The sequence below is a fragment of the Malurus melanocephalus genome, unplaced genomic scaffold (genome assembly GCF_030028575.1).
Source record: "Malurus melanocephalus ecotype Western Australia unplaced genomic scaffold, MMel_1.1 scaffold_18, whole genome shotgun sequence".
Classification (NCBI taxonomy): domain Eukaryota; kingdom Metazoa; phylum Chordata; class Aves; order Passeriformes; family Maluridae; genus Malurus; species Malurus melanocephalus.
Genome location: NW_026623250.1, coordinates 3,876,048 through 3,892,315, shown reverse-complemented (window position 1 = coordinate 3,892,315; position 16,268 = coordinate 3,876,048). Strand labels below are relative to the sequence as shown.

Sequence of the window (16,268 nt, the reverse complement as noted above, 5' to 3'; positions counted from 1 at the left end):
AAAAAAAAAACCAACCAAAAACCACCTCTGACAGACAGAATTGAATTTCTGCAAGTAACTTAATTCTGTTTTCTGAACAAAAAATGTAATGCTCAAATGTTTTGTAATGTTGCCTATGTATAAATGGAGACTGAAAAACAATGTTTCTTTGGAAAAATTTAATAGGTAAAAGAAATACAAGGAAATTCTATACTCAGTGAAGTTAGTTTTTTTTTTTTCCATTGTCTTCTAGCAGGTCAGTTTTCATCCTCAGTTTTCCAAAAAATGAGCTACCCAGGTAAGTAAATTGAATCTATCCCAACTATAAAGAAATGTCAGAGCAACAGAGGTCATTACATTTTCAGCTTTTAATGGTGCATTTTCTACAATGTATATCTTTTCAGTACAGTTGATTTTTGAAACATATCTTGATTTTTGAAGCATGGATGACCGTACTAGTGTCAATTTCTTTCTGAAATGAAGCTACAGTGTAATGGTGAAGGGCAGGATGCTAACTGCTTGACTGACTGACATACAGCTTGAAAGGAAAGGAAACACAGTGAATCCACTTCCTATTTCAAGCCCTAGTGCTAAAAAAAGAATGAGTGAAAATAACAACAAAATAAGTTATGTGAAAAGGGCCACAACTGTCAAGGTAAAAAGGAGGAAAAAACAAGGAACAAGATTTTTGGAGAGATACAAACATGGTTCAATGATATTCAGGGTACTATATCAATTTTATCAATTTTAGCTACTGGAAGGAAAAGAAAATTTGTCCTTTATTGTTTACCTAAGCCAAATAATGCTTCAAATAAATTGCTTTAAGCAATAGATTTCTTTAAAATCAGCAAATTTCAATGTTTAATCTTCTCTGTTTCTAATATTAGGACCTCTGGGTTTTTTTGTTTGTTTGTTTGTTTGTTTTTGGTTTTTTTTTAATATTGATACAATGGACATACAACTCACTCTTCTGTGAATCTAAACAGGTTTCTCTAATTATCATGAATGCGTTATATTACCTAGGTCACTTCTTTGGATTCTTATTGATGATTGTATTTGCTGACTTTCCTAAGGTATATTAGGTGACTAATACAATGTCACCTAATGTCTAATGTAGGTATGGAAATGCTTCCTAGCCCACCTAATTAAACAGCAGGAGGAGTTTGGTTAATTTGATCATCTTAGTCTCATRTTGGTTGTGGTATACTAGTAGTATAGTTAAATCCTGAACCATTCCTCTCAGATCCAAGTTTGCTAAAGCCTTTCCTAGCAGTCTATTTCCTAGACGACAATCAACATCTAAGCAAGGTCTTGTATTTAAATGAAGGGTTTGACTTATGAACCAGACKGTATAAATTTACAGTGACTCCAGACTTTGCAGAATCTGTAAAATTTTCTCTTTTTTTGGGACATCTGTTATTTTTCTAAGCCTGTTCATCAGGCAAAGCTCTTTGTGTTCTCCACTAACCATGATTAGCCATCTGGCAGCTRTCTGTAGATTTTCCCAAACCGTAATTTCTTTCCAGTGCTAAGCCTAGGCGGAGGACCAGGGGCCTCCATTGGCATCTGCCTTTGTGTTATTTTTAAAAATTACTTCCAGTATTTCTRCCCAGTACTTAGCACCCTTGTTTACTTTAGAGTATTTCCAGCAGATGGGGAAGAATGTTCCATTTTCCTCACATTCAGCACATTTCCAAAGAATGCCCATTTCTTTTTTTTTTAAGAGCTATAATGAAACAAGATACCACTGGAATAATACGTTTCAAAAAGGGTTTCTTTCATGGCTGTGCTTCTTGATGATCATAAAGATCTTGGTGATCATAGATGCTGCTGCTTTTCTTACTTTGTATTGCTCTGACTATGCCATAAAAACAGAAGCATAGTCTCTRGAATGAGTCTGCTCTAAAGAGATACTCCAAGTCTTCTTCCATGCTTCAGACAGCTCTGTATTCATGAAAACTCTGCTAACCATGGCTGACAGTTACAACTGAGAAAACAGGCAGTTGCTCCAGATTACAGGAAGAGCAAAATAGTGCTTAATTCCAAGAGAAGAATTGTTTAAAAAATGAAAAGTCCCCACTGCAATATTGTCTGTAGTTGTCCCTCTGGTTTGGAAGAGTGTCAAATTTGCATGCTATGGAGACTTGTAGAATTATAAAGAAAACACAATGGTTTGGTAGTGCATTATGTCAGTGACCTGGCTTCCTCAGCTGCTCAATATACAGGGTTTATACTCTAAATGTATTAATCAATACCACTGTAAGACTGGAAAGCACAAACTCTTCATGCACTTAGCTGTGTTGGGAAACCAGTGAAGCTAAGTTGAAGTTATGCTGAAGTGGTTTACTTTTAAGGGTGCTGAAGATGGTGCTTTAGTTCACCTGCTTATTGTAATGTCAGAAAGAAGAAAAACGGGTGCTTTCCAGTCAATGTTTTTACATGTTTTGTGGCTCACTCAGAAGTTTTACCTAGGTAGTGTTCTCAGCAGACAGACTACTAAATTTCCACTGAAACAATTCAGTTCTGAGCCCAGGAAGTACAGATAAGAAATTAAATAGAAACATTGATCTAAACTTTGTGGTTAAATAATTATTGGAAACAGGAAGTCTGCCTTCCCATTTTATTCATCAGCTGATTCATCTAGATCAGGTATTAAATCAGTTTTGAATGGACWGAAGTCAGTGTAGTTTAGAAAGCTGTCATAAGTGTTTCTGAAAMTTTTCAGTCTTACATTAAGAAAGGCTGTGAGTAGTGTAGCTGCATGATAGAAGTCTCTGTATGCATAAAAATTATTATACAGGACACAGAATATACTCAAAATAACATTGGTGGGAAAAGTCTAGGGAAGGATCATGGGAATAGGTCACGGTTTCTAATCCTTCCAGGCTACAACACAAGCAGAGGCTGTTTCAGAGTCTATTCTGGAAGAGGGGATGTGGAAAGTCATGGAGTGCTCAACAAGCTCATGATTTGGCAGGTGAATTCCCCCTTCAAAACATRCTACAGCCTCTAGCTCCTGGCATCTTGCCTGGTTTTCTGGTTTGAAATGGGAGGGCTGAATTTCCACAWATAAAAGTACTTTTGTCTACAATTCACCTCAAACAGTTGTTGAACAGCTGCCACATTTTCTAGCTGGCCTTAAGTATTAAACCCTGTGACAGAGAAACATTTTTTTTCCTAAAAGCACTGGGGAAAAGAAGTATAATTTTTTGTGATTTTTAAAAAAAAATTATGATTTTTTTTTTAAAATAGAAACATTTGGACTACCTTGGAAGTAACTGTTCAGACACAAATTTGACTTTGCCTTAAGCCAGGAAATATTTGGGGAGRAACAGATTTGTATTTCTATTTTCACTTTCTGTATTAAATCATTCAAAGCTTGTGTGTGCTGATTACAGCATTTCCTCTTTGCTTCTTGTAATGTTCTTCTCTAAGAGAAACACTCATAGAGCTTGTATTTCATTTTTCTCTTTACCTCAGGAGTGTAAGTGAGCCTGGAAAAGATGGTAAAAATCTAGAAAATAATTTAAATTACTAGCAAAACATGAAGAATTTATACTAAATGTATCTTGAGGCTCTTGTGACATGAGTCATAAAGCGTTCTGAAAGTTCTGCTGTACTTATCTACCAGTATGTTTTATAGTGCAATAGCATCCCAGACCTCTATAAACATTGTTTTAGAATTGACTGGACCATTTGAAGCTAAATCACTACTTGATTTTGACTGGTCCCATGTTCTTCTACAATGATTTTTATACCACCATGTGTAAGAATTCCAACAGCTGTACTTTTCAACTGGCCTTGCAATCTTCCATTTTAGAGAATATGTTTACATCTCTGGCTTCTAAAAATAGTAACATGAACAAGGTAAAGGGTGAGAGATGCTCTGCAGGAAGACTAAAGAACACTCGGTAAAATATTCTTYGAAAGAATGAAGCTATGTAGCTGTTAAAAGAAGGTGGATTTCTTAGTTTATATACATTGCCGACATGTTTGAAGGAGCACAGGCTGGTACCATTGATTTGAAAATAGTTAATAGTTAGAGAAAGTCCAGAGAATTATGCATATGAGATAATCAAGCTTTATCCACTGCTAAAATGCACCCCCCTCTGAGGCTTAAAGTAGCTTATCAGCATTACAAGGGTTCGGTATGTCTCATAACCAGAATGACTGATATTAATGGATGACTTGAGAATACCACCATTTTCAGTAATTAACTGCAAATGGGCATCATGTTTCCAACTTCGGAAATTTGCTACCAATATGTATGGTGGAATCAAGAAACCAACCAAGATATCTTTGCCATATCACCTTGACCAAAATAGTTTAATTTTCCCCCTTTGTGTAGCCTGCTCTTTTCAGTTATAAATATGGGGATTGCAGGGTCTATTTCTTGTAAAGTATTTGCAAAGTAAGAGGCACAATGACATTTAAAACTTCACTGGAATGTCTAGGTGCTACTTTGATATGAGGAAATAAATTATGAGCAGTTAAATAAATAGTCACATCTTATGTATAAAAGATGCACTTTAATGCAATTGAGTCTAATGGAATAAGAATGAATAGCAAAAGATTTGCCTGCAGCTTGGGAGAGGATGCATGCAGACTGAGACAATGCTGGCTTCTGCCACAAGCTGTATTTCCAGTTATGCTGACTGCAAAAAGTGAAAGAATATTTTACATAATGGAATTTGTCTTTTGTGTGTGTGTGTGTGTGTGTATAAGCTAACCACACAAATCACAGCCAAAATGGTTGCTCTTTTAGACATTGTAATGCAGATTATTGTCATGTGCCCTACTTCTCTGTGACATTCAACTCTTTTACAGACGTATTTATTGCTTACTTTATTAAACTCCTGCCAGAGATTATTAAAAGTATTTTACAGTAAGATCTTAATTTAAACTGGATAAGTATTCCCAAAAAGTCCAAACTGTTAGCATAGTCCTGGCACAGTATAGCAAAGCTGTGTGGTGCTAAACAGTTTGGGTRTATCAAGGACACATTCTGGAAGTGTTATATGAATGAGCTACATTAATGCTGGTCAGTATGAACAGGAATCCACCAGAAGAGAGAAACTCTTAGAATGACAGAGGGAGGAGAATCAATAAGCTCCTCTGGCTCTATCTGGAAAGCAGGTCCCCATTTTTGTATAMAAAAGCTGAAACAGGATTCTTGTTTCTTTGCATGTAGGAAGCAGATACTCACTAAAAATACTCAGATCGAGTCAGAGACCGTGCTGCTTACCTTTCATGTATCTTATTTAGGTTTATTTTCTAGTCACTTAGTCTCCTTGCAGTATTTGTAGCTCTCAAAACTAGCGTGAATACCTCTGTGAAAATTCTTCATTTAACTCAAATGGCATCATGAGGGTGAGCTTGGAAACAGGACATCATGTGTTTTTTCCTCAGTTCCTTCCTTCCTCCTTACAAGAGCTTTCCAGCATGCTTCTCTATAGACATAAGGGGCTTAGAGCTCAACACATTGAGCTCCATTTTGTTGCTGTGCTGCTGTGTTCTGTTGAACTATACCATTTCCTCTTTGCAGAGGTTGGGATGGCAAGTGTATGTGTCAGGAAGCAAGTTCTGATTTTAAAATAACATACCTTACTAATCCATTGAAGACACCACTACAGAAAATGTGATAGACCATTTTTATAAYGAAAGTGACTTTTTTTTTTTTTTTCAGAGTATACAGAAGAAATTAACTGGCCATCTGAGATAGCCATTTCTGTTTTTCCAGAACTTCAACATTCAGCTGACACTCCTTTACCATTAAAAACAAAACCAAACCACACCCATCTACCCCACATCACCAAGTATTCAATGTTTTCTTGGTCATTGTACAGAAAAGACTATATGCTCTGGGAGACCTGCCCAGGAAGACTGGATAATCGACTTAAAAATGACAGACTGAAAGTTTTAGTCCAAAAATCAGCCAGAACAAATGCATGTCATTACAGTGAGGTGGTACACCATACCCTAATGTACTGCAGCTAATTACAGGCACTTGATGTTGTGACATGGTTGCTGTAAYGAGTTCATGAGTTATTTCCAGTAATAAATCACTATTACTCTATTGTTGRCGTTGAGGAGTTGCTACTCTTCATCCTGTCATGCAGATAAAAATTCAACAGCTGGAGGAACAGTGCTGGCTACTATCAGGAGCYACCCATGAACAGAAGAAAGGAATACTCCTCTGCAAAATTTAGACTCTTGAAGAAATCCAAATGGTTGCCAAAGGAAAAATGTCATAGAATCACAGAGTTGTTTAGGATGGAAAAGACCACTAAGATCATTGAGTCTGACTGTTAATCCAGAACTGCTAAGTCCAACACTAACCATGCCATGAAGAGCCACATCTACCTATCTCTTAAACAGCCTAAGGGATGGTGACTCCCTGGACAGCCTGTGCCAATGACAATGACACCTTTTCATGATGAAAGTTTTCCTAKTATGCAACTTAAACTTCCCCTGGTCCAACTTGAGGCCATTTCCTCTTGTTCAATTGCTTGTTACTTGTGAGAAGCTGACCTTCACCTGGCTACAGCCTCCTTTCAGGAAGTTGTGGAGAGTGAGAAGGTCACCCCTGAGCCTCCTTTTCTCCAGGCTGAACACCCCCAGCTCCCTCAGCTGCTCCTCACAGGATTTGTGCTCCAGACCCTTCCCCAGCTCCGTTGCYCTTCTCTGGACTCGCTGCAGCCCCTCAGTTCCTTCYTGCAGGGAGGGGCCCAGAACTGGACACAGCCCTSGAGGTGTGGCCTCAGCAGTGCCCAGGACAGGGGGACAATCCCTGCCCTGCTCCTGCTGGCCACACCATTGCTGATCCAGGCCAGGATGCCATTGGCCTTCTTGGCCACCTGGGCACACCCTGGCTCATGTTCAGCTGCTGTCACAGCACCCCCAGGTCCTTTCCAGCCCCTCTGTCCCAGCCTGTGGCACTGCCTGGGGTTGTTGTGAGCCAAGGGCAGGACCCGGCCCTTGGCCTTGTTGAACCTCACCCCATTGGCCTCAGCCCATGGATGCAGCCTGTCCAGAKCYSTCTGCAGAGCCTTCCTGAAATCAATACTCCCACCTAACACGGTGCCATCTGTGAAGTGACTGAGGGTACACTTAATCCTYTCATCTAGATCATTAATAAAGATATTAAACAGAACTGTCCCCAGTACTGAGCTCTGCGGAACCCCACTCGTGACTGGCCACCAGTTGGATGTAACCCCATTCACCACCAGTCTCTGGGCCTGGCTATCTAGGCAGTTTTTACCCAATGAAGGGTGCCCCTGTCCAAGCTACAGGCTGCCAACTTTTCCAGGAGATTATTTTGGGAAATGCTGTCAAAGGCTTTACTGAARTCAGTCAGACAACATGCACAGCTTCTTCCTCAGGAGATCAGGTGGTCAAGCAGGACTTAYCTTTTATAAACCCATGCTGGCTAGGCCCAATCTTCTGGTTGTCCTGCAAGTACAGTGATAACGTTTAAGATGACCTTCCCAGAATTCAGGTCAGGTTGACAGGCCTCTAGTTCTGCAAATCCTTCCAGCCTGTCATGTATTTGGGCRTCATATTTACCAACCTCCAGTTAGCTGAGACCAACCTGGTTAGCCAGRATTACTGGTAAGTGATGGAAAATGACTTGGTGGGCTCTTCTGCCAGATCACTCAATACCCTTGGGTGGATTTCATCTAACCACATAGACTTGTGGGGTAGCAGGTAATTGGCTATGCCCCTTGGATTAAGGGGGCTTCTTTCTGCTCCCAYCCCTGTCCTCTAGCTCAATGGGCTAGGTATCCAGAGAAAAACTGGTATTGCTATGAAAGACAATAAGGCATTAAATATCTCATCTATTTTTYGTCCTTTGTCACAATGTTTCTCTGCACATCTAGCAAACAATGGAGATTATCCTTACCTCTCTTGTTGCTGATATATGTACAGTAACATTTTTTACTGTCTTTTACAGCAGTAGACAGAYTAAATTCTCCTTGAGCTTTGGCCTCTCACTGGGACTTTTTCTCTGTAAAAATTCTCTTTTGAGCTGAGACATTTCTGTTATGAAAGTATATTTAAAAATAGCTTGAAAGACTGTTTCTCAGACTAACACTAGGATTGAAATTGTTGGTAGATATGCTTGAAAGGAGGTAGTTCACACCTGTGGTGGCATTTCTTTGAAGGTCTGTTTATTTAGAGAACRTTTTGACTCAGATCTCAGACATCTCTCAACTTCAGGGGTTTAATTTTTTCTTGAAAAATACTTGGGAAAAACAAAGTRACTTGGCTGTCAATGTATTATTGTTACTAAGTTAAATAATACAATATGATTATGCATAGCAACCAASAGAAAAAATGTCCCAAACTGTTATGTGGAATTCAGAATTTATCACGCTATTGCAGACTGTAAAGTTGCAGAAATTCATATGAATTGAAGTTTTGACAATGTTGTGAAGATGGACCAGGATATAAGTAAAGCTGCTACTGGTGCAAGAACATTRAAAGAAAACCATGAACAAGTGATGTTTAGTGCAGTGACAAGAGTTCATGTTCTGAATTAGGATAGATTAAGTCATCCCTTGAAGCAATTCATACTTGTTAGTTTGAACAGTCCCAATTGTTGAGCTAAGCCCAACATTTGTTTTAGTAAACTTGTATCATGAAGTTTAGAGTGTTAAACAAGGGAGTCAGCTAATGTGGATTTTATTTTCATATCTGTATTTGGTTGGCAYAGTAATACGATAAACTTTTCTGACCAGCCTTTTGGCTAAAGCAGAGTGTGTCAGTATGAACTGAACTCATAGATTTCTAGTGGCCTCTGTGATTTGAGCTGATAATTTTGCTTCAGCTCACAGAAGCCAGTTGTAAGCACTGTTAGCACTGGCCTTTTTAATCTTAAAGGCAAGTTAAAGAACAAGTGAGCTGGTGAGTTAGATTTTCTGTGAGGGTTTTCCATTTGGTGCATGTGGAGAGCATGACAACCCCATCATGCCCTCCTCATTTTGCCATAATTAGCTTATAAATATGGCTCTGCATTCTCAAGTGCCATTCACCCAGCATCTTGTTTGGGTGAAAATGTTGTGCTGAGGTGCTTACCAAAGGGTGCTGCCCAAAAGAGGTTTTGCTGACCACTTGTACCATGTCTGGTGTCCGTTTGTGGGTGGTACTACAAGGAAGCAGCATTTTAATTTGGATACCAGCTAGATAATGTGAAACAAAACTGCCCATTGTGATGATGAGAATTATGTGATGGGTTCAGTTAGAATTCACAAAACTTGTCAGGAGAGTAGCTGGAAAGGTGCTCTTTGTGGATTAGTTTGTTTAATCTCTTTTCTGTAGTCGGGGATGGCAGAGTGGTACTGTGACTTCAGAATCTCTGCCCATTCTCTTCCATCATCTAAGGAGATTAAGGAGATGAGAGGACAAGGAGGATCAAGAAGACAAAGGAAGAGCTAATTTCAGCTGGCAACTCTGAGCCTTTCCTAGCCCAGAGGGTAATCACACGAAACAACTGCCAAGAAAAGGTTGGCACTTAATTTTCCTGAAGATACAGGCTGTTTCCATTCCTTTCCTACTGCTCTGAAACTGCGTTTCTGGGCTAAGTTTCCCAGTGTTCTGAGTGAATTGTCCATTGCCATTGGGTATTGTTACTTTTTAGTCTGTCAGGGATAGCACTGTGACTACTACATACTCTCTAGCAAAAGCCTTGCAGCTGAGCTGGCCAAGATGGTTCTTGGTCAAGAATAAGCATAGGCCAGTGGTCAAGATATGCTGTCAGACTGACTGCACTGTGCCCTGAGAAGAACCATTTATCATCTTTATGTTTCAGCCCTTAAATTGCTTCCTGCACTCCTTCACCTGACTGTCATAAATACTGAACACTCAAAGCAAGTTCCTGTAAGGAGGGAATATATAAGCCACTGTTCAGAAGTTTAACATTTCAGCACTGAACTTAGACCCCACCAGCCTCAGATGTAAGAAGTCACTATTGGAAGTTTAATGTCTAATCTTTCTGCCTGAGTTTCTTCATATGTGACATTGGGCTAATACTATTTACTAGCCTGCTGGGAAGGTTTCAGTGATGGAATGATTACTTTTTTGTTAAGTGCTTGATTTAATAAGAATGTATAAATATATCCTCCAGTTTATTACAAGATCTCTGTTGATTTTAGTAAGCGATTGCTCACATAAGAGCTGAGAGGAAACTAAAACCTCTGTGAAAGCAGACTATCTTCCTGTCTGCCACCTTACCAGAAAACACCATAAGTGTGCAAAAATTGGTACTTGCTTTWAAAAAAAAATTTGCATAAAGAACTTACCCTGATTCCTGCCAGTTTTACACTGTACTTTTTACATTTGTTCRACATGTGCTGCTCTTACATTTGCAAAAATTACTCTGAAAACTAGTGTTGATCGTTCTGACAGTCAAATGAAATTTTCTTTGTGAAAAAGAATTTGGAAAAGTATTTCTTTCTGTTATCTGTAACAATTGCCATAGTAAGAAGATGGTGTTTGAAAGTCCTGACCCATTGAATTTTGCGTTTCTGAAACTAAGTAGTATGAACTCTACATCAGAGTTGGAGAGGCTTGACCTATGCTTTTAAAATGCCTATAAATGTGGCATTTGATTAACTGTACAGTAGGTATGTGTGCAGGAGTGAAAACAATAAAATCCTGATGTAAATTCATCAGGCATAAAAAAAGCCCCAACAGAACAGAAGGAAGTAGAAGGACAGCAAGGGTACAAATTGTTCCTCTTGGYCTATGCCTGTGACAAGTCATTACGTGGAAATTTCCATGTGTATTAACTATAATGAACCCTTTCAGTGGACATGTGTGTTTCATGAAGAAACCTGAGCAGTGACAAATCAGAGGAAGCTTTCCAAGACATGTCTTGGAATCGACACAAAAAAGGAGAAAAGATGGTGAATTTATTTACAGGAAAATGAATCCTCTAAAAATGTTTAGCTAAGAGAGAAAGACTACAGAGACAATGACAAACTTCAAGTGATTCCAGTCTGTAGTTTCTAGGACATTTTATGGAACAAATGACTCAAATCAACAATGGGAGGAAAATCTTCATAAGATCACAAGATAGTGAACTGTGGAAAAAACACTGTACATGACAACAGGAGAGGTCATAGCACAGAAAAATACTTTTAGAGTTTCAAGTATTAGAATTTTCAAAAGCATCCAACTCTTTTCTGATGAACTTCCTACACAGGATGTCTCTTAGTATCAACAATTGGAGGGTGAACAAATCTTTAAGAAGCTCCAGACCTCTAGATCTGTAAAAAAATTACGTCTCTTGGATGCTAGGAATTTGACAGAAGGGGTGGCAGAGCCTCCMTTTGGATTCACGGAATAATTTAACTGTTTGGTTTATCTATTACTAATAAATCTCTGCTTACTTCTAAGAGTCTACTGCAAGAATSACTTTAGAAACACTACAGGTTTGATGAATTATATAAACCAAAGACGCAGTCTTTACACAGTATTGTATAACCAGCATTTCTGGTCAGACCTTGCATTTCTTCCTTCCTCAGATTATATATACCCTCAACTTCTGTATGTGAAAGACACAGTGCTGTTTCTCTTAAATTATTTAACTGCTGCCAGCTACTCATGCACTATAGGAAGGTCTCCCTTCACAGCTTTTGGTGTGCATGCAAAGCTGCTTTCAGTTCAGTTGGCAAGCTGAAAGTATAGCTGAAGTTTGTGAAACTGTGTGTGAGAGGGCATCTGCTTCTCTTGCTGCTTCCCCTCAGTTCCACTCTTACCAAACTAATTTCCAGAGGTAATCTTGATAGGAAAGACTGTGACTGTGGGTATTTTTGTAGCTGTGATGATAGCTACAGAGACATTTTGGGAGTGCTGGACCAAGCCTTTTCTTGGTGCATTAGTGCATTCAGACAGTTTCAGTCTGCTGAAACAGCAGTTTCAACTGCTGTGTGATACAAGGAGCTCTGCCACATTCTTCTTCCAAGGGATGGAACTCCACTTGCTGAGCACAGAATGCTGTGCAAAGGTGCAGGAAGGCACATATGTGGAGTCAGATAATCCTCTTAGACAGGTATGAACATACCCCTGATACTGCAGGATCTTCTGGGTGTTTGCAGAGCTGTGGAAAGTCACACCATGATGCCAAGTACACTAAAGCACCACAAACAGTGAAATGGGGAATGGAAACTTAACTGCAAAACACTGCACAATGTAAGGGAGCAGAAACGCTGGATCAGATTGGTGGTCCACTGTGGTCCTTTCCAAACTGATCATACAGCGATGCTGTGATTCTGTGACCTTACTGGCTCAGTGGCAGCTGCCTCAAGCAGGCCCTTGTCAGTGTTGGCTGACTGTGAGGAGCAGTTGGACTTTAGGATCCTGACAGTCATGGAGTTGATTTTTGTTTCTGTGTCAAGTGTTTCGCATCAAGTACTATGTGCCCTTGGTCTGAGGAGGCTCTTAGGCTGGACACTGGACAAACTCTGGTCTAAACTGGCTTTGTGATAATGGTAAGCTTTTCCACCTACAGGGCCAGTGCAGAAAAATCTCAGAATCCAAGGAATTTCCTGTGATTCTCTGAATCATAGGAAAAACCTTTTAAAAATAATGAGGAAAATATTCCATCTTTAGAATACAACAGCAAATAATATATGCTTTCAATATTTCTTCTAAATCATTATTAAAATGCAGATGCAGAGGAAGAGGTATGACAAGTCATGATGACACTAGGATCACATGAGCTTTTAAAGTCCTCTTAGAATTGTCTGAAAAGTCGACATASTTTTATGTCCTGAAGTGGTAACTATGATGCTTCTGATGTCTTGAAGTGGAATAATGTATGGGTTGCGTAGACAATCCTTTGGTGATGGCAGCAGAATGCAGTGTATTAAGTGGTGAGGGAACAGAGATSTTTGTCAATGATAGGGGTATTTAAAATGCTTTATTGGGACTGAATTTTAGAGGATATGACYTCCTCTGTAGGTATTTATATAAAAAAAATTAGTCTGCTCATCAGATATTCTGCTCAGCATAGAATAGCCTTTGAATGAGCTTCATAATACTGGGTGACCCTTTGTTTTACATGTGAATGTTTTCCCCTGTTTTAAATAATGGACTAAGGCTAATCACCTGCACAGTTTCCTGGAAGAGTGGTTTAGTCTRTTCAGTATCAGTGTATAAGTAAATGGTCTGCAGGAATAAAAGCTGCACTGTTCTTAAAAACATTTTTAAATGATATTCATAGAAMTGGTATAAGGAATGTAGAGTGTATGCCAGTGAGGAGATATACTGTGCTTTTTTTTTCAGCAAATATATCCTGTGTGTGTATATATTTTCTTGTGCCAAGCTGAATTCCCCAGACACCTGAATACTTCACAGTGTGAGTAAACACTCCACTAGTGTTCGAGAACTAGTGCCAGGATTATTTAATCACTAGACAGAGGAAAAAAGTCTCTGTCATGACTACCAACCAGACATTTCTTGGCAATTGCTAATCAACAGTGTTAGTCTTTTATTGTCTCTCCAGCCATTATCTTCCAGGAAAGGTCTGAGCAAGAGGTCAGAGCAGCTTAAGTAGGTATCGGTTCATTTGTTATCTTTCATGCAGTATGCTGCAGTCAACAGACTGCTCTCCTCTGAAGGTGAAATACTTCACCTTGATTTGTCATGTTCATTTATTGTAGAATTTGGCAACCAATCTCAAAAGATAAGAACAGTTTCTGATGGGAATGTTTCTGAGAATAATTTTTAATGCTTTCTACGAGCATTAATTTTTAAAAGACCTGTATTTGGTAAATCACCAACTGCTTCCTTATTGACAGTCGACAGAAGAAAAGTGACCTGGATCTTTGTTCAGAGTATCAGCTTTTAAAACTGACTCTATTCAGGTAAGAACTGTATTCTATGCCTACCTTTGAACAGGCAATTGGATTTGTGTTCCTTTCCTGAAAAAGCYTTTTTTTGGGTTGCAGACCCACAGAAGAAAACATTCATTCCTAGAAAAAGGTGAGAAAAAAGGGGCAAATGATAGGCATAATTCACCTAACTGCTGCCTTCTGTCACACAAATACATTGCATAAAAAGTGGTAATGTGTGTGGTAGCAAGTGACTGCACCTGAAATTCTGCATTTTTGAAGGAATTTCATTTGAAAATCAGTGTTATCGTTGATCAGAAATTGTTCATTATTCAGCTTTGTCCACCCTTGCTGCCTTAACAAAGCACTGCTGAACAGGAAAACCAGAAATCTGATTGCTTCCTTTCTGGGAATGGAAGTGTCTAGCCTAAGGCATGGGGGAATTTCTCTCCCTTTCTCTTTTGCCGTAATTCTGGAAACATTTGAAATTTGTTCAAGCCTTTATGGGAAGCCAACACAGGCTGCTCTTCTCTCTTTGTCTCCAGCATAGAACAGCAGCTGGCCAACAAATGTGTGCCACCACAGCTTTTATGGTTGCCCTGGACAGGAAGGACAATGCAAAAAATGAGAGAGATTCACCTCCTCTCTCAAATCCAGCAGGAGCAATGAGGATCCCCTTTCATTCAGAAAAAACTGGAGTTGCATCATGTGACAAGCTTCTTTTGAGGCGTCCCAGTAGATAGCTAAAGGCATGGTTTCCAGACCCCTGAAAAGGGCTAATGTGGCRATGGAGGTACAAATGTTTGTCCTCACTAGGATTTCCTTGTTGTGCCAGTTGTTCTTTCCTTTCTTCCACGTGCCATACCCACTCCCTGAGCAGTCTGTTGAACTAAACATGATTAATCTCTGCCAGAATGGTTTCTTTAGACTTTTATTCTATGAAGAGTCTGTGATGGCCAGACCTGTATGAATTAGATTTTCTTTCCTTTTGTGCAGTGTGCACCAAAACCATTTGCATTGTGCCAAGTGGTAGTGGCATAAAGTCTGCACTGAAGCTTTAATATTTCTAGGAAGTTACTCATGAACCATTTGTCTACTGTGTGGGGCCACAGGGAGAGGTACAAAGTGGCATAAATCAGGATAGAGATTTTGGGGCTTGCAATAGGTAGAGTTTCCAGCATAGAAGCTCAGGGGCTCTGTAGAGCAGAGCAGCTGAGGCAGTGACCTCGTGGAGCAAATACGAGTCTGCTACACTGCATGAGAGATCCTGGACTTTTCAGTGAGGCTAGAGTGAACAGAACTGGTCAGGTGTAAAGACAGAGCATGCAATAACTGATTTTTCTTTTAACAGAGCGTGTRTCTGTCATGCAGTGTTTCTTCCATCTGGCCTCAAGGGGTAGGTTGTCTGTGAAGTCCAAATATGTCCGAGCTTTTTAGTCTCATGTTTTTCATCAAGAAGCTAGATGTTTGTATCACTCATTGAATTTGAGCTTTATATCCTGACATTTGGGTGAAATGTTTAAAAATAAAATATTCTTCTATTTGTGTGCAAAAGTTCCCTCTTCTCTGTGTTGCATCACAGCAGCTGTTGTTGTGCTCTGCTTTTTTCTTTCTGGGACTGTCTGTGACAGCCACCAGCAATCCTATTTACAGTCGTTAGCGCAACGAAATTGGAAACTGCAGCTACTGGAACAGGATTATTGTCTTCATGTCAGGTTTGTCTTTCACTGTGACACAGCAAAAGAAATGTTTGTACAGCTAATAAGATATTTATCTAGAGATAAACAGAAGTGGCATGTCCTTGTTGAATGAGCTGCTGATGTAGAGCTAATTTTGGACTGGCTTACTGGAAGTGGTTATACAGAAGGGTGACAAAAGGGGACTACCTCCCCCAGCCCTCAGCCTCTCTATAATCAGAAGTGGAGGAGCCTCTAAAGTAGTCTCAAAAAGGCTTAGATAAGAACCCTGAAGCAAGCAGAGGCTGGCGTCTTTGTTAGACTCTAGGAAGGGCAGTCTTGTGCAATGTTTAGTCAAAGGCTTATACCACTTGCAAAGGTTCTTGACTGAACAGCTAAATTAACTAAATGTCTAGTTAAATTTCTTTCAGTTCAGTGATCAAAGAAATAATGCCTAAAAACTCAGGACTGTTCGATTCTTGTTTTATGAAGATAACAATAGACAATTGCATTTTTGTCACTGAGGAGTATGAAGAATTAAATACGACATAAATCTGTCAGTAAAATCACCAGTTTTGAGCAGTGCATACTAAAACCCAGTCTGTCCCAAAGGCATTAGTGTTTCATTGCACATTTTTAGCTTGTTGAAAACACAAAACCCAGACACTTACAATTTAGAAAATATAAAAAAACCAGAGACAAAATACCTCAATTGCTAATATTGCCTTTTATTCTAAGTTTATTTTCTTAATCTTAAAAATATTTTTTGATGGCA

General features: G+C 39.3%; 1 long non-coding RNA gene across 1 annotated transcript in view; it reads left to right on the top strand.

The window, feature by feature from the left end:
- Positions 1–6,650, top strand: part of LOC130588717 (uncharacterized) — a 7,398-nt gene extending 748 nt beyond the window's left edge. The window contains exons 2-3 of the long non-coding RNA XR_008967015.1: positions 233–277; positions 5,666–6,650. This is a non-coding gene — a long non-coding RNA (uncharacterized LOC130588717). The remainder of the gene's footprint in view (positions 1–232; positions 278–5,665) is intronic.
- The last annotated feature ends 9,618 nt before the right edge of the window (positions 6,651–16,268 follow it).